Source organism: Aythya ferina (assembly GCF_964211825.1).
Source record: "Aythya ferina genome assembly, chromosome: 1".
Lineage (NCBI taxonomy): Eukaryota > Metazoa > Chordata > Aves > Anseriformes > Anatidae > Aythya > Aythya ferina.
This window is the reverse complement of record NC_140296.1, coordinates 159,506,390-159,525,087: the sequence shown is the minus strand read 5'-3', so window position 1 is coordinate 159,525,087 and position 18,698 is coordinate 159,506,390. Positions and strand designations below refer to the sequence as shown.

At 43.3% G+C, this 18,698-nt stretch overlaps 1 protein-coding gene and 1 long non-coding RNA gene across 5 annotated transcripts in view; both read right to left on the bottom strand.

The window, feature by feature from the left end:
* Window positions 1-18,698, bottom strand: part of CRADD (CARD and death domain containing adaptor protein) — a 75,685-nt gene that overhangs the window by 14,934 nt on the left and 42,053 nt on the right. The window lies entirely within an intron of this gene.
* The window catches only part of LOC311429934, a 29,289-nt gene continuing 17,241 nt past the window's right edge, over window positions 6,651-18,698 (bottom strand). Inside the window, exons 2-3 of the long non-coding RNA XR_014688478.1 lie at window positions 9,093-9,263; window positions 6,651-7,707 (exon numbers count right to left, since the gene is read on the bottom strand). This is a non-coding gene — a long non-coding RNA (uncharacterized lncRNA). The remainder of the gene's footprint in view (window positions 7,708-9,092; window positions 9,264-18,698) is intronic.

The window sequence follows — 18,698 nt, the reverse complement described above, 5'->3', positions numbered from 1 at the left end:
TAAAGATTTATGAAGGTATTCACTTACAAAATTGCCAAATGAGTTGGGACACTCAAGACAAAAACTGCAAAGATTTTTCAGCAAAGTGTTTTCCAGAAATTCTGTGCAGGTAGACTGTGAAACTGTGGACAAGAATCTCAATAACAGCATAAGAAGACAGCAGTCATCTTTAAACAAACCAGATACGAAGTATTTGACTCAACAGACCTCTGCCATAAACCAAGCAAGGAAAGCACGAGGAATTTTTAATATTGTTCTTTGTGTCTTGCAATTATTTCCACACGCAACTGGAGAAACTTAGGCAACCGAAGATGCCTGCATCTGTAAGTGCTGCTGCCTACAGGGAGCAGAAGTATGTTTGGAACTACTGTGTTCAGCTTAATGAAGCAATTTCAAACAACATATAAAATTGTTTCAGATACACAACTGTAAAAAAAATCATAGCTCTGTAGCCCCACAGACTGCTATTTTAAAGACAGTTTCATTAAGAAACACAGCTTGAGAATATCTGTCAAAAAAGATCAGAGCTTCACGCAGGGACAGCAGGAGGCAGCTGAAGCAATCTGCAGCACAGCCCTGGTGCTCATCGGTCTCTGACCCTGTGGAAAAGTGTAATTACTGCATGAATATACCTATTAGATTAAAAGAGAAAACCCAGGGAAAGGCAAAACCCTGCTAGAAAGAGATGGTGAGAACTCTTCTAGTTTTATGCAAGGGCCTACAGCTCTGGATGTCCCAATATGATAAAACTGTTCGACTGACAAAACAACTTTGGCTTTAATTTGAAGTTCACATTTTTTTGTGGGAATCATTAAATATGACACACTTGCCCTGTTCCACAGAAAAGCAAATCTGCCTCTACTTTTTATTCCTCTGAAGCCTTAACTTAATTGTGTAACATTTGATTTAGAAATATATTTGAAGATGTTTTAGATATTACCTCACTTGTACACCATCCCAGGCTTTCCAGGAACTCTAACCCAACAGCCTTCTAGCCTTGCTGATATCTGGACTACTGTATTTTATGGCTTCCACACTGTACTGTCTGGAAACTCCCAGTGAGACCAGCCTCACTGTATTAAATATGAGCATGTAGGAAGGACAGACACTGTGCTGGAGAGTTTTCAATCTCAGGCCCAGACCCTGAAAAAGGCTTTGCTTTTATGAATTTATGTATGCAGAGATTGCCATCAGAGAGTTACAACAACTCTGAGAAGCTGGGCCTACACAGGTGAAGAAGGAGAAGAATCAGAAGGGATCAGAGAGACAGCGAGGAGCAAGCCAGGTCACCCACGCTGCACTTCCTGCTCATGACCACTGCTTTGACAGGTGTCCATCTTCAGATGCTGGTGGAGATCCAGTATGCCTCTGCTGTTTTAATCAGAAAGCTTAATTTACAGGGTCCTAGAAATGTCAGTAATAAATTGTCCCAAATCATTGTAAGTATGGAATTGAAAATACTGGAATTTGAAACTCCAGCGATATGATGACAACCAATGGGAGTAGACTGATGTCCAGTAGTTCTTTGAGCTAGATGGGCTAAAATGACACAGAGACTGAGACCTGTCTTTGTGACAAGGCTGGGAGACCTGTCTTTGTGACAAGACATCTGAGATATCTCCTGTCTGAGAGACATTCCTGCCACCAGTAGTCTGCTCCTTGCTTCCTCCCCCTGCTCAGCCTTTGCAGGTAATGCCCTGATACACAACCACCACAGTGGTCCCTCTGAGCGACACATCTTGTGCCGTGTGGAGGTCGGTGAAGTGCTTCACCCACACCGATAGCCCTGGTGGTTTGTTTTCCTAAGGCAACTGAGGGTCTTTGGCACCTTCTCTTTGTGGACACAGGTGCTGTCACGACCATTTCTCAAAGGAACTGCTGCCTTCACGAAAAGCTACGCCAAGATGACAGAAGATTGACTGCCACAGCCTACCTGGGCATCCTTCAAAGTCTGCACCTTGCCTCCACGCTGCCAGTTGCTTCTAGTTTTTCATCAAGTGGAATTCAAGACATTGAGATTAATTTGAAAAAACACCTTTGAGCCAAATCCTGACGTCTGCACTTACACAAAGTAATAGATTTTCCCAGGCAATCCACAGTGTGAATTGCTTCTGGTCTCCCACTCTTAGCACTGACTTAGACCTCCTGCCGTCTCATCCATCCCTCCTCTCTTTCCTGCCTTGTGCTGCAGCTGGTGAAGGCTCTTGGAGCTGCAGCAGCGTGCTACCCCCGGGCCTTCACAAGGAACACAGCCCTCCTGGTCACAGATGTGCAGTATGCAGTTGTCTGTCACGCAGTCCGTGCTGGCCCAATATGCAGTACTTTGGCCAGATGGGTGGAATCTCTTGCGCCAAAGGTGTGTTGCAAGCTTTGCTGTAATAAAAATCCCCTCCCACTTTTAAACAATGAATTATTTTTCTCTTTTTTTCTTATTTCTCTAGCTTTTTCACTCCTCCCCCTCCCACTTTTTCAAGTGGGAAGGAAAGCGACAGGGAGAGTAACGATTTCCTCAGCTTCTGTTGGAAAAAAAAACATAGAAAAAATTCCACCACGACAGATTTTTCTTCTTCTTTTTCTTCTTCTTCTTCTTTTTTTTTTTTTAGTGAAGTTGAGAATCCATTTTTTTTTATTAAAAATTTCCTACATGAGTGCCCAGCTAATACAGGCACTTGGAACCGAAGGCAGCAGGGAGCTGGTAACTCTCTACCTCTGCTTTGTTTATCAGAAAGCCCAGCCTTGTGTGTGGCAAGAGGTCAGCCTGAATTTTTCTCTTAAACTGCATCTTTAAAAAAATGTTTTTTGGGGTCTAGGATGTATAAATCACACCCCATAGCCCAGCGTGGAAGCACAGCTTGTGTTGCTTTCCTTCTGCCAGTTGGCTTTACACACCCCTGGTGTAATCCCCACCGTCTCTGCATGTTAGGGAAGGAGGGAGAAAAGCCCCCGTGAGTTATGAGATGACAGGGGTGGACAAAAGTGAAGCAGATTTCCCATGTGCAGAAGGAGAGGCAGAGACAGGAGTGACCAGCAAAGTCCCCAGGACCACAGAGTTAAATGATTTTGATGTGCAGAGGCTTGAGCCTCAAGTTTGGGACACCAGAATCACTGAGGAGCATGTGCGTGCACTGCACGCTGCCTCTGTTTCTACTCGGGAGTCAACCTTGTTTAAGGCTTGCTTTGTCTTAGCAGATGGCAAGCACAACGGCTGCTGGTTTAAGATTTTTCTGCCAATCCGGCCCCCGGCTGTTTTCAGAAATAAAGAATGCTGCTCTCTTTACCAAAGCAAAAATAGCTCCTCTCCAATTCTCTCCCTCAAACTATTATTTCACATGTTTCAGGAGTAAATATCAAGCCAGACTACATAATTGCCATTACACAATTTTTAATTAGCTACCTACAGCAATCTTCCCGCTTTAACTGGTGGTGGTGGTGCTTTGGTTTTGTGGTTGGGTTTTTTTGAGGCTACAGCAGAAATCTGAATTCCCAGCCGGAAAATCCCACAGTTCAGAGCACTACAGCACCAGGTGCAGAATGCGACCTGTCATACTGTGTCTGCCACAAAAAAACCTGTTTGTGACACAAGAACAAGCCCAGACCTCATTTGTCCTAGCAAGTGTGTAAGGCAGGACTGCACCAGAAAAGACAGTGACGGAAACACATACTGATTTAGTTCATTCCTTCAGCTGTTTTTTTTTTTTTTTAATTATTTTATTATTATTATTATTTGGCCAGGAACCTCCAATAAATTTTGGCTGTTAACCCAAGCTGCCCGTGCCAGCAGAGTCTTCAAGGGCATGCTGCAACTACCCGGCGGCACGGCTTCCTCTGGGAAGGCTCCCTTCCCGCAGCGCAGAAGGGCTCCCAGATACTGCGAGATGTAACCCAATGCCTCCCTCAACCAGCAGCAGGGCGTTGGCTTCCTCATGCTCAAAAACTACCTACAAAACATGAAATAAGTGAAAGTCCAGCAACCTTCGTTGGCACAAGTAAGCTCCATGCAAACCAACAAAAATATCAGCTCTGGGAAATATGATGAGGTCTGGGGACAAACACTTCTCACACTCTTTCCTCCACGACTGGATCTGCTTGCACCTGGAGGTACGGACGGAGGAAACACCCCAACCACACACACACACACACGTAGCTTCTCAGCAGACCACCAGCAACTGCTCAGCCAGAAAGTGCAGCTGGAACGCAGCAACCCTGCACAAGTGATAAAGCACCGATGGGCTGGATTTTATGGTGTCAGCCCCAATTCAATAACAGCATCACAGAGTATATATATCCGTCAGCCAAGCCAGCTGTTCTCCCAGGTTTCAGCGAGCCTTTAGCTGCACCGCGTGGAATTGCTGCTCTCCACATGGATCGTGTCATTGGGAGCAAAGTCTGCCACGCCAACTGCAGCAGCACCGCACATTCTCGGTGTGATAAGCTGTAGTCAGAGTGGAGAAGTATTGCTTTGTGAGCTGAAAGCAAACCAAACAATGAGCAATAAAGTCAGGAGCTTCAGGCCAATAGTTCTTATATCTGGTGTTTGTCCTGTTTCCCAAAACAAAGGGTAGTTTATGCACGCTGCAGACAGTTTCTATTCACAGCAGTGCTAACACTCTTTATGTACGCTGCACATGAAGGGCCCCATGGCCACCCCACAGGACAGGCTGAATATGGACCCACCCTGCTCTTGTTCTTGGGAGGACACCTAGGAAGCTTGCAGAGCCGATGGGGCCAGATATTCTGCAACAGCATCAGGCAGAAAAAAACACGTGCCCTTTCTTGCAAGGCACCAGGGCTCTCCCAGGATTATTTTAATTTTGCCTGTGTTGAGGGGAGTGGAGAATGGCTGGCAAATCTGTGGCAGAGCTGAAAAGCTGGAGTCTTGGTCATGCACCATAATTGCAAAATCATGCTTCCTGCCTTCCACGTACACAGCAAGTCTTCCTTTCCCCTTCATCCCAGAGGGGATGGGATTATTAGGAATTTCCTTAAGCTTCCCTTACTTTTTTTTTTCTTTCCTCCTTCCTTACCCTGACATCAAAAAAAGATCACACCATTAAACATAGTCTGGACTTTTGCTTCCAAATACCTTTCAGTATGGATAGGACCAAAAACCAATGGAATAACCAAGCAAGTCACCCTATTATGCAACAGATGGTGAAACTATTTGTGTCGGTAAACTGTGGCTTTCGTTCCTCTGAAGGCTGCTTTCCTCCAGGGGATTCCAGTAACTGGACTAACTGAAGTGTGTTTTGACAAGTTACAACAGCGCAGAAAACCCACCTATGAAATTACATCCTGGTAGCATCTTCCAAAGTAAACTGAAATCTTGGTATCACAGCTCATTTGGGAAACTACTATGCTTTCATTTGTTATGAGAACATAGCTTGAGTTTTTTTGTAGATAACAACTGTTCTTATACCTAATGATATGGCTTCATCTCCTCCACAACTAGGTTTCTGCACCAGCATGGGCCCTGTAGGATCATCTCCTGCAATTCTCACCACAATAAGAATATACAGGCTTCATTTATTTTCATTTCATCCACTTTCTTTCACTGTACGTAATTCCCTCACAAACTCACCAGATCATCTCCAATGTTGTCTGTCTGTCCCTAAGAAGCAAACTAATCAAAGCAAATACAAATGAGGTGCCAGTGTAGATGCCAGCCCGTTGGGAAGACAGGGACACCAACAAAGTTCAAGGCTCAGGCAATGCTATTCTGAGAAAGGCTTCTGACTACTAAAAATGTAGTAGTGCCGGTGAGCCCTAGCCATGTGCTGGTCAGGCCTGTCAGGCACTGCACCTTTTCGTATCATGAATGTTTTCTGGGTTTATTCCCTTACACCAGAAGCCTACCAGTCTCAGACTGCCACAGTGAGAAAATGCGCGGCGGGTGGGAAGCTCTTGCCGAAGTGAGCGGGCCCCCTCACACAAAGCACCGCCACCAGGCAGAGAAGCACACCCAGAAGAGATGAGTGATGGCTTGCACAAGTCCCGAAGTTGCTGACTACTGAAAGCAGGAACAATAAGCACAAGGGTCACTCTGTCTGCGTCCTGCTCTTGCGTTCCTCCAAAGGAATTTGCCGCTGCCTGTTCTCGGAGACAGTTCTTTGATTGCCATCACAGCAATTGTTAAAAGCAGACAATCTTTGACGTTTGTGACTGTGCTTTCTGCTGTCCTGACCACCACATGTGCCAGCAGAACTGGGACAGCCTGCCCAGGGGGGGTAGGGACAGAAAGCAGCTGGATCCAAGCTAAACAGAGAAGGACCAGTCCAATTCCTCCCTGTTAAACCCAAGGTTTTTGCATGGTGACTGCATTTAGGCTAGAACCTCTTTAATATGGGGCAATGCTTTATATACAAGTAATTTAGGATTCAGAAGGCAGATGGCTCCAGTTCCAGTAACCACCTCTTCTTCCTCCGGTAAGCTTTAAAATGCTAGTGGTTAGAGATTTTGGACAGGGAGGGACGGACTGACTCAGTTCCTACTCCCGAGCGCAGTTGCAGCCCGGACTAGTGAGCACATACGATCAATATCCATCAGGAAAACAAAGGAGACAAAGGCCGTGAAAAGGAAGGAAGTTGCAGACTGAAACATTTCATTTTTCCATATTTTTCCTCACAAATATCCCAAAACATAAAGCAGACAGATTTTTTGCAGAAGTGACCAGGATTTATTAAAGACAGGATATTGATATGAAACATTCATGACCCTCAACTTAGCAGTATTTCTCTTGGATGGGGTAATGAAGTGAATTTATTACATATCAGTGCCAAGAAGCTCATAATAAAAATACAGATTATAGTTCTCAGATTCATCAACTCAAACCAGATATTTTTGAAAAAAATACGCTGCAGCAGCAGGAAGAATGTAAGTCTCATAAGTTACTTGGGTTACCAAAGCTGCATATGAAATACGTATTTTATCCAAAAACAGGATGCAAAGTAAATGATTTGATTTTAAAATTCCAGAACAAAGGCACTCTGTGAAGACATGAGAAGGAGAACCCTTGTTGTGTTATCCCAGGTGTGGGGTGTAAGGTGGAAGATATATAGTTGTGTTGGACACAGACAAAGCAAGCAGAGATTTTATTGCATTGCAAGTTGCTGATTTTACGAGACTTGAAATAAAATAATAAAAGATGGATAAAGCAAGATAGAGAAATACTGCATCTTCTCAGGAAGCTTGGCTTCGGAGAGGATTCAGACAGAACATGGCCACGGCAGAGCTTGCCATTGATCCTGCCCTGATCGCTCGCTCTCCTATTCTCTTCTACTTCTGACCTTCACTTCTTTCTGCTGCTGGGCAAATATCTGCTGGGGAATCAGCCAAGGAGGATCCATTTATTAAATTCTTAATAGTGAGCTTTGAATATTTCATTCAGCTTCCGCCACGCTCTCTGCAAAATGGGAATATCCCTCTTCAAAACGTTCCCAGAGCTTGCCTGCATCGCATCTGCATGGGCTGCGTGGCTTCAGGAAGCCTGAACACATCCATGTGCTGTGAAAGAAGGAACTCATACATCTCCAGGTGTGACTGAAGGCAGTGTCATGCAGAAAGCTTCTGTACATCACCGTGTAAGGGACCAACCCTTGAATGACTCAACACCCTTCATATGCAGACATGCTACCAAGGGGAGAAGTTTATTTTGAAGTTGAGTGCCAAGGATTTCCAGGGTTTCTAATTCCTCACTTCTTCCAGCCCATCCTCAGGAAAAACAATGAAAAAATAAATAGATAATTAAATAAAGCAAAGAAAAATAAATCAAACAAGCAAATGCCATGGTGTTTCTAATTGCCCTCCAACACAGAACAGGCAAAAAGAGCATTAAAGCTGCTTTAGGTTTGGGAACTTACTAATCATGAGATCTCTAGAGTGTGTCTGTGTTTAGCAGAGAATGTAATGGAAAAAAAATAGAGTATTAGTGACTATCCAAGAAAGATTTCAAGAAAACAGGGTGGAAGGGAGTTTGTTTGGATTTAATGTTTCCCCAGCAGCATCTCTAATCCAAACATTACACCACAGGTCAAATGGAGGGGAGCCAGAAAATGAAGCACATTCAAAATAGCCCTTAAAAAGGAAAGTGAAAGTGACCAGTCTCATTCCACCTTTTGTGACCATGAAATGCAAAATCTGTGATGAAACCCAAATTTGGGCTCTGGTACCATCACTGACTGCAGGTAAATACAGTGACCTATCCACGCGAAGTCCAACAGAAAAATACAGAGGCAGATTTAAAATTCTTCCAGACTTAGAAATCCAAGCTGGTATTACTGCTTGTAAGTAAACTTATGTTAAAAAATATATATATATTTTTAACTGATAGGATTCATTTAGAAATCATGTTATATCAAAAAGCTGTCACGTCAGTTTTAATGCATTAACTCAGTTCGACAAGTCAGAACTATAAAAACTAAACAAATATTATGCCACACTTGAAATACAATGAACAGTCCTCAGCCCATTGTCCTAGCACTTCCAAGCTGCCTCCTTGCAGGCAGAGAAGTTCAGCAAAGCTCTCACGAGGCTGCCTGCCACCAAGACCAGAGAAATGGCATCTGGCAGCTGCCTTGGTAGCGATTTATAGCCGTAAGGTTAAGTCTTCACAGCCCTGTATCTGAGCTAACAGCCTGGTTCACACATTGCAATACTCAATTTTCTCCTGGGCGATCCTTTGAACTGAAGGAAATTAACCTTTTTTAATGTTTGATAACACTCAGACTTCACATCCTGATGCCGATAGTCTCATTTCACCTCTATTTCACGGGGCCATGAATTATAAGAAGATAAGGGGAGAGAAAGCATCCTGGCCATGGAAGGCAGTGACATTGCCCCTAGCAGATCCTCCCAGACAGGAGAACAGCAGTCCCCCTCGCGCCTCTCAAAGTGTTGCAAAATGCCTGTAAGGCATCTTTTCTCTCTTCTCCAGGTGCTCTTTGAGAACAAGACATGCACCATTAAACAGGGAGCCAGAGGGTTAAGCACTACATTGCCTGAAGGGCAGAGCACTGGAGGCCTGAATAAGCAAAAGCCTTAGTCAAAGAAAAGGCAATTCCAAACTTCTTGTCATCGAGGAAAAAAAGCGATCTTACCAGAGGATGAAATGACCAGCAACTTGCAGCAACAAAGCAAGAATTATTCAATTGGAGAGAAAAGTCTGAAGCACTCTCAGGGAGTGCTGACAAAGCCTGAAAAAATTAATCTCTCCTGAGGCTGGAGGGAGACTCCCTGTGAGGGACACCTGCCTGTCCTGACGTGTCATCCTGTGGGAAAAGCAGCAAGGGAGAAAAAAATGAGGAAGGATGAATTCTCTATTTTGGAGTTCACCCAGACAGGGAAACTTGTTCAAGTGCTGCAAGCTGATCACTTGAGGCTGCTGAAAGGAGCAAGCTCTGCATCTCTTAAAAGGAACAGGCTTCATGTAAACAGCGCTCCGGGGAAAAGACGTTGATGAAAGGTATTGTGCTGTGTGCTTAACATGAAAAGCCAACGCTGCTCCAAACAGCTAAGGGCTCTGCAGAGGTCTGAACAAAGGTAAAGTGGGAAATGCAGACTTGCAAGATTTCAAGGACTGGGTTTTGATGGGGCCTTTACGTGCCTTCCTGAATGGTGAGACTGCCTCAATGTGAGAAACAGCTCATGGGAAGGAGAAACGCCGTGCTCCTCTCAAGACCTCGGGCACCTCGCAGAGGGCTACCAGGAGGTGCCTCTGTTTGGGGTTCTCAGCCCAGAAGCCTCTTCCAGAGCTGAACAAACCCTTTATTTCACAAGCAAGCGATGTTACAGTCCCCTCTAATATGATCTGAGGACCAGTGCTGCCGCTGGTCGTCCAGCATCCCTCAGCACCCACCATTCATTCCTAAGGTTTGAATCCACACCTCCCAGTGCCCAGCAGGATGCTCCAAGCTCTCGTCCCTGCTGGTGAAGCCATTCCTCTGGCTGCCTTCTGACACTGAGAGCACATGGGGCTTCCTAGCCTCCGGCCTCGGTGCTGGGGGTGTTGGTGCTCAGCCTGTTACCTCCCGTGGTTGCGATGACCCTGACCCCTCGCATGACCCTCAGCATGCTGCACAGTTTTTAGGACGATAATAAAAGAGGCAGGTCTGAGGCCTTACGGGGCCAATTTCCCCCTCAGACCCGTGGATTCAGGAGGGTTTGCAAATGGCCAATAAAACTCTGGGCCTGAGCTGCAGGAGATGAGTCTGAAACAGAGCACAATGAAACTTCCCTGTCGCAGCAATCCCAGCGGAAGCCAGGGAGGAAACGGGAAAATTGAGTCAATTGAGTAAGCAGTCGTGGCCAGGAATGTCTTTCATTTCTAAACTGCCTGATTGAAAAAGAGGAAAAAAAAAAAGGGGGGGGGAGAAAAAAAAAAGGCTGTGGTAGAAAAAGCCCAGTCAATCAATTAGTCAGTCATTTCCAGTTCAAATATTTCCATAAGTGCTTGGCAGTGTTTTCTATGTAAGGGATGTCTACTGCTGGTGAAAGATTTCTTAGATGGCAGAGAATTCCTCTTGATGACAAACTCTCCTCAGACAAACTCCAGTCTAGGCAATTTCCCTTTGGAAGCCCTCACAACTTGTTAATTTGTTCAAGGATTTTGAGCCTTCTTAAAAGAAAAGCCAGTTGGCTATCAGTTGCATTTCTGAACCTGATACACTGAAAGAGAGAGACAGTACTGAAGTGTAGGAAAATTCCTAAATTTAAGGCACCAGTAACATATTATGTATCTGACCTGAATACTCTACCTTCAGAGAAAACATTTACACAGGTCTTTGATGTGTCCCAAACAGCTCTACAAACAAGCTGTGTTTAAGAATAATTTTGACTATTACTGAAATTCAGCCTCATCTGAATTATAACTTGGCAGCTGAAAGCTGGCAATTCTTAAATAGAAAACTATACAGCTAAAAGTAAAGAGAAATACTGCAATCTTTTATATTCTGATAACCTAAACTCCCCCTTAAGTTATAAAATCTAATTAATTTGAGATTTGGCTGTGTCGTTTGAATTTAGGCATCTCTTCTTACAGAAAATATTGTGGGTTTTTAGTCAGTCCCATGAGCTCAATAGAGATTTACAAGATAAGGAGTTCGTGATCTGGCTCTGCAAGCAGGCGGCAGTTATGTTCCACTTATTAAAGCTGTTAAAGCATATATGAACATCATGGCTGGTCTGTCATCTGCTCCGCTGCCGATGGGCTATGTCCTTTGAGATCACCTTTTATGCTTCCAGCGTGAATCAAATGGGTCATGCTGGACGTCCAGCAGGCTTTGCCAAGAACCTCGAAGCTGTTCTCACCAATCCAAGTCTTCGTCACAGCCAGACAACTGCCTCACAAGTCGAGCACTGTGCATACGAACGTAACACGCCTGAGTCCAAACTGGAGAGCAGGGCACAGTCAGACTCTGGTTATTAATCCCAGATCAGACCATACTCCCACAATGGGACGTACATGACAGCAAGCACGCAAGCAGGATTAGGAAAACTAACGACACAAAGGCAAATTTTAATTATGGCACGCAAGTGCCTCCACTGGGCAAAAATATCTAAAAATGTCTACTCCTTTATTCCTAAACTTCAAAATGTGGTTACACTGCCACTAATGGAGGATCTGCAATCACAGTACTTGGTGGCTTTGTCTTATTTTTCTTAATTAGTTATGCTGGCAAATTACATATGAGGACAGATGATAAATATTCCTCATACTGGAGAATGCTCTAATGCTTTCTTATAAAGAGATCTAAATTATGCCATTTCTCAGGGTGTTTTTTATTTATTTTTTTATTTTTTTAGCTTTGAAATGGGAAGTGAAGTGCTCATCAGCTGCAAAGTGCTACTTTAATATCACCCATGCAACAATTACCTCTGCAATAACCTTCATTAGATTAAATTACATACCATCCTTCCTCAGCTCAGTGTGAAGACTAACTGAAGAATAAAACAAGAAAAAGAAAGAAAAAAAAAAAACAACACTGGAAAGCCATTGTACAGTACAGTGCCTGTATAACAAAGGTGAAGGTACTCGCTGCATGGAAACCATGCATTGCTTAAAAGCTGCCTGCCTTTGTTTGAAGTCTTAAATAAAACCTAAGAAGTCTCCTACCTATTTCAATATTCATTTTACTGATGGAGTGTCATTGCTGAAAATACACATGTATGACAGAATAATTTGAGTTTTGCAATACCCAGTTACGAGGAGTTAAACAATGAAGACAATTTTGCTGTCTTAATTTTTAATAATTCTTGTCGCAACCGAAATATTCTCATGAGGTCTCTTTCCATATAGAGCAGAGATTTATTGATTCCCATACTTTCTCTAAATAACCAGTAATGGTCTGTTTCTTTCTATTCCATTCTAAAAATATGTCTGTCTGTACTTGCTGGCTTTTAGCAAACATACGCAGCTATTAAAACTTTGGGTTTTTAAAGTGTGATTTGCTCTGAAAAGTGTCTCATCAAAATGACATTAAAATCCTGCATGTTTTATGTCTCAATGGCTTCCAGATAAAATTAATTTCATTTACAAGGCATAGGCTTGAGGGGAATTTTTTGTAGTCTTTTTTTCCTCCGCCCCACTGACTGCCTAGGACTTAGAAACTCAGCTGCTCTCTTTCTGATTTAAACATTAAAACTGGTTAACAGCAAATATGCAGGACAAGACATGCATTTAAGAGAACAGAGCAGTGTAAGCAAAGGCAGAACATAATAACTGAGAAAAGAGATAATTCAGTGACAGTGAATTTTTCTATTTTCTATTTTTCTATTTCTACAGTTCATAACTGTACAGAATAATCTGCATTCTGAAGAAAAAAGCAACAAAAGCAGGACTGGTGTGTTTCAAGATGCCGTGGGCAAGGCACATTTTTCATTGATGGATAATTCTGCAGCAAGGCCACGAGCAACCGCAGCACCAGCAGTGAGAGGAGCTTGAGAACAACTTTACCACAAGGGTGGACTCTGACAGAGATGACTAACAAGATGAAGGGTTCTGCTTCAGGATCTGCAGCCCCAGAGCATAGCTTGAATACTGAGTTATGGGTCTCTCTCTGCATCCTTTGACAGGCAATGTTCTGTGCCAGGACAGAGAGCTCGGGGCCATGGCCATGGGCCCTGTCGTGGCACCTCCCCACTCCGTGCCTGGCTCTGGAGAGCTGCTGGTCTCGGTGATGTCCTGCCTGATCTGGACCAGTAACTCTGGTCGTGTGTGTAGCCTGCGTGTTTGCTGGAAAGAATGTGGAACTGCTTACGGTCTTTGACATACATTAACACTGTGAAGCAAGCACCAGTTGCTGAAGTCTCCATGGAGGGTGGATATTGCCAGCTCTACACCAGCTAGCTTGGGTCTCTGGAAGTGGTCATGGCTTCTTCTCCTTGGCCTTTGGAAATCTTGTTGAAACTGGAGGAACTGATTGAGAAAGAAAAGGAGACCACAAGCAGCGAGACAATGATCTGTGTCCCTGAACTCGTGTTCCTGGAATGAAAATGTTGGCTTTGTTAATGCCTTTGTCAGCAAATAGATCACAGGAAGCCCCACTGATCTTTATCAGCTCAGCATCGGCTTCTCAAGAATTGCCCTTCCGCTCTACAAGTTCACAAGTTTATCTTTACCTCCCGCAAGTGAAAAGCTAACAGACACTCCACATAGATAATATCATTTCAGGAGTTCGAGAGCTCTCAGGTTTCCAAAGAAGCATGAAGGGGCACCTACTTCTTTTTCTTGTCAAGTGTCACCAAGATCATGTCCATCAAGTTCTCCACTGTAGATTATTGGTAAAAGTGAGGATACAGAATCATATTTTCTGGTCAGTGTTCCAAAGCATTCATGGGATGTGATGTCTTCTAAACACCGTATCTGGAAGCTACACATTCAGCTAGGCTCCCACATCATTCTGGAAACTTCTATTTCTGCACACACAGGGCTGGTGCTGCAGCCCCAGCTGTCTTGGTGGGCCTTCAGTGAACTCATTCCAGTTTATCAATGTCTTCCCTGTACTCAGGGAGCCAAAACGAGCCACTGTATCTAGGCGTGATCTGACGACTGCTAGGGCAGATAACCAGTTATCTACAGTTATCTCTAGATAACTGTATCTAGGCGTGATCTGATGACTGCTAGGGCAGATAACCAGTTATCTATCTACTGGCGCTGCTTCTCTTTACAGAGCCCAGGACGCAGTTGCCCCCCTTTGCTGCTGGGGCATTCTGCTGTCCTACATTTGGCTGGCTGCATGTCACAGCCCTACAATCCCTTCCAGCACAGCTGCTCCCCAGCCAGTCAGTCCCCAGCCTGTATTGCTGCCAGGCGGCCTTCCCTCCCACGTGCAGGACTTTGCATTTGTCCCTGCTGAATTTCATAAGGTTGTCACTGACACCTTCCTCCAGCCTGTGTAGGTAGCTCTGAATGGCAGCCTTGTGCTTTAGCATGCTGACTGGTTCCCCCAGCTCGATGTCATCTGTAGGCCTGGTGAGTGCACGCAGTCTCCTACCCCAGGTCCTCGCTATTAAAAGGAGCACGTCCCCGGACAGTCCCGGTGCTACTCCACTTGCTGGAGGTCCAGGTTGAGTATGACCCATTAACAATGGGTCATATGACAATGACAAATGACTCCAATGACTCCAAACAATGACTCCAAACTCACACCACCATGGATCAGGAGGCTGCATCACCAATGCAAAGATGAGGGCTTTCACAGCAGCAGTATCACAAACTGCTTTGTGGGCTACAGTGCTTCCAAAGATGATAAAAAAGCATGTGCTTATTTTACTGGCACTAAGTGAGTCCGTGGACACTAAAAACCCAGCATCTGTGCACAAAATACATAATCTTCTTGAAAAGATTAGTTGCCCTCATACTTCCCATTTGGTAATCATATTTTTTTATTTAGTCCCTATCACCATGTTAGCAACACTCTCTGAATACAAAGGAAGAGAAAGACAGATGCAAACCACCCTTGGGCACAGGTGCTTACCAGGTTAACAGGCAGCTTATACATTTAAAAAAACGTAAGGAAAAATTATTTTTTTTCCTCACCCTACAGTTTGCCAAACTCACAGACGCAGGATGTTCTGGAGGATAAAGTAAAACTGGGTTCAATATAGATTAGAAAAATTCCAAGGATAAATAATCTCCAGTGACTACAAAACACAGGGATCCAAATGCTGCTTTGGACACACTGAGGTCCTCTACTTCTCCATCATTATCTCCTACCAGCCTCTTCCATAGATACTGTACTGTGCTAGGCAGGCTTTTTCCAAGCCAGTCCACAGATATTAGACCTTTCTAACAAAGAGAAATGCTTAAAAATAGAGCCTTCCACCGAAATAAATAAACAAACGAATTTCATCAATGGTTCAGAGGTTTCAGAGGTTCATCTTAAGCTCCAGCAGAAATACCTGACCATTTTGTCTGAGCTGTCATGGTATTTCAGGTTGGTGCTAAATACTTCTAACAGGCTATCATTAACATTAGATGCTATGATGCAAATAATAAATTAATCAATCCAAAGTACCAAGTCCAGATCATCTGAAAACCTGGCGTAATTATAAGAATGCTTTCAGAACTTCTAGAAATTGCTCTCTCTATTAACAGGTTGTGTCAGCATCTCCTAACAGACAGTATCCATTCCTAAAGCAGCTGGCTAAACTTGAGAGAAGAACTGTAGTTTGCTTCAGATAACCACCTTCCAACTGCCTCTCCCAAATTCTCCTTTGCTTTTTTTTGCTGCCTACAAAGCCTCAGTAATATTTTGAGCACTGAGGTGCTGAGTTCAGTACATACCTTGCTGCTGACAAACATCATTTTGTTATGTACTGTGGGCCACAGTGGGTTTGCTTGCTAAATAACTGCACTGGTGTAAATAAAGGTTGGGATTTCTGAGAGGCCCAGCAGATTAAGATCTCTGTTGGTTGGCCTGAAAGGCAAATCATTTATTTTTACATAATCCAAAAGAAGGAATTGCATACTTCAAATTAGGTAGGAGGCAATGAAATGTGTAACATGCCAACTGGCCAGTTCGGATTGCACTGAGAAGATGGGAAAGGTGATGTGGTGCTGGACAATGTGAGCACTTGGGTATGGCATTTGAGAGGCAGGGCTGAGATAAAATTTTGATAAGATATTTTTAAGGTCATTGTGACACTGATTTTATTCAAAATCCACAAGTAGGGTAAATATAACCAAAACAAAATGTGATGATCTGACTTGATTATTTATAAAAGGATGTGTATTCATGGCTTCCTCCAAAATGAAAACTCTTCATCTCAACAGAGCAAGATCACCAAAATATAAGTATGAAAGAGATCTCAGGCTGCTAGGAGAGTTATGCATTTTAAGAATCGCTCTTTGATTTTAGTAACAAAGCATGTTTCTGCTTACACCAGTTGACAACTTTAAGTACCAAATGATTTATTCTGTGCTATGATAATTTATGTAAAGTATGACTTAGAGCAGGAACAGTATGTAAAACGAAGATGACACTTTGCATTTACATAATGGTCCCTGGTTATTCCCTTAGCGTGTAACAAAAAGCCTTTAATAAAAATAACAACAAAAATGCACTAATTAAAGCAATGTTTCACAATCAAAAAAAAAATAAAAATCTGACAACAAATACCAATTTCCCAGTGATGTATTACTTCCTATCATCTTCTCAGCCCTATGCAGAAGGACCAGAGCTATTACTGTGTTCTGAACACAGCTCCCCAGGAATTGTGATTTACTGATTTCTGAAATGCGTTATAAATGCTGTTCTTATTTTTAGGCCAGTAATTTGCATAAACAACTTTTCTTGGAGTTTCTCTAGGCGGGTCAGATAAGAGCAGGTAATCTGCTTAGCAACTCATGCCAGAGATTTCTAGAGAAGACCAGTGGAGTTGATGGGAGCTGAACCCTTACGCAGGAACAGGCTTTTGTAAGTCTCAGACGCGGTTCACAGCGATCTGCTGTTTCTGAGTCATGGGCCCACAGCCACAATTCAGCCAGATGAGAAGCATTCTCGAGGCCACGCTGGTTTCAGTGGGAGGATCATAAGGAGCGACAGAACTGTGACCTAGCTGCAGGAGTCGCAGTGTACCTTCTGCTGCCATAAGAAAATAATTTCACTAAATTATATGGGTTTCTTAATTGCTGAGCGCATTATTAATTCATAGCTGACTCATCTTCAAGGCCTTACACACACTTTGGATCACAAGAAAAAAAATGTTGTGTTCGTAGTACCTTCCATCCAAGGATCAGAGAGTACGCCATGCACACTGCCAGGCATCTGTGAATTAGCCAAATGTTTTCTCTGTTGTAAAAACGGGCATTTTGAGTTACATCACTTTTGCTCCTTGCTCATCCTCTCCTTGTATCTGTTCTTCTAGAAAGATCTGACTGACTTCACCAGCAGTCATGTTCACAGAAGGACCACTTGTGAGCCGCTTGATCCTCTCTGAACTGCAGTGTGGGAGGTCAGGCCAGGCAGGGCCTCACAAGTCCCCGCTTCCTCCCACCAGTCCCAGCCTTAAAATTGCATCGAGAGGATTCTTCTCGCCTGTTTCCTTCCTAGGTCTTAACCACAGGACCACTGCATCCTGGAGTGTTATGGGTTCCTCAGCTCCATCCCCCTGCGGTGACACCATGGTGGTGAAGAGCAGCTCCCTGGAGCAGCTGCTCCGAGCTTCTCCCTCATCTTGCAGTCGCTGAGATTTCACTGGGGGTAGATTGCCTCATCTTTCTAAATGACTGTATCCACTTTTTTTTACCCTCTCCAAGCTTTTCTGTGTATCTAATCCTACTTAAGCAGAGTCTTTACAACTGTGACAAATACAGGACAAATATATGTTTGTCTACAGTGCATTTTCCAGAAAATCCTCTAGTCTTTACTTGCAGGTATGGGGAAATATTTAATTTGCCAACCAGCAATTTTCTCCAAAGGTTAGCCACCTCTCTTATTAAAAATGTGAACCCTGCTTCTAATTTGAAATTTTCTGGCCTCAGTTTTCAGGCTGTGATTCCTGTTATGCCTTCTGCTCCTGTTAAAGTGACCTTTTAGCAACCCACGATTTTAGCATCAAGTATTTTCTCCCCATGTGCTTACACAGTACAAATGACCCACCACTTTAGTTTCATTTTAACAGGAGAACTCAAAGTGTTAAGTTTAACTCTCCCCTTAAGTAATTGGAGGTCATATTAAAAATATATATATAAAAAAACCTTGTTTTCCCTCCTTTCTTCATTCTGTTAATTAGAGCAGAATGTTAGAAATATCCTCAGAAACACAGAAATAAGCGAGACATCCCTGCTTGGCCTAGTTATACAGCATGACTCAACAGTGGCCACAGACTTGCAGCACATTAAAACTTTAAAATAAAAAAAAAAAAAAGAAAAAGCACTACTTATGCAGGCAGCAAGCCAAAGTTACTCCCTGTAAATCTAGTATAGTATTGAACACTTATTAATGATTAACTAGCACAGAAGTTAGAAAGTTAAAGAAAAAAAAGACGCCAACACGAACAGCAACAGTACACAAAATACCAAACTTCAGATTTCACTGTGAGTCTCCAGTATGAATTTAGTCACATTTGAAAAGCTGTAATAGTGCACATGTGGCCTTCTTGCCTCTTATGTCTAATAACCTTGTAAGCTGCTACTGCTAACCTAATTAATCCAAAATTGAAGAATGTTTTTGCCCTGATTTTGTGACTTTTGTGCAACCAGG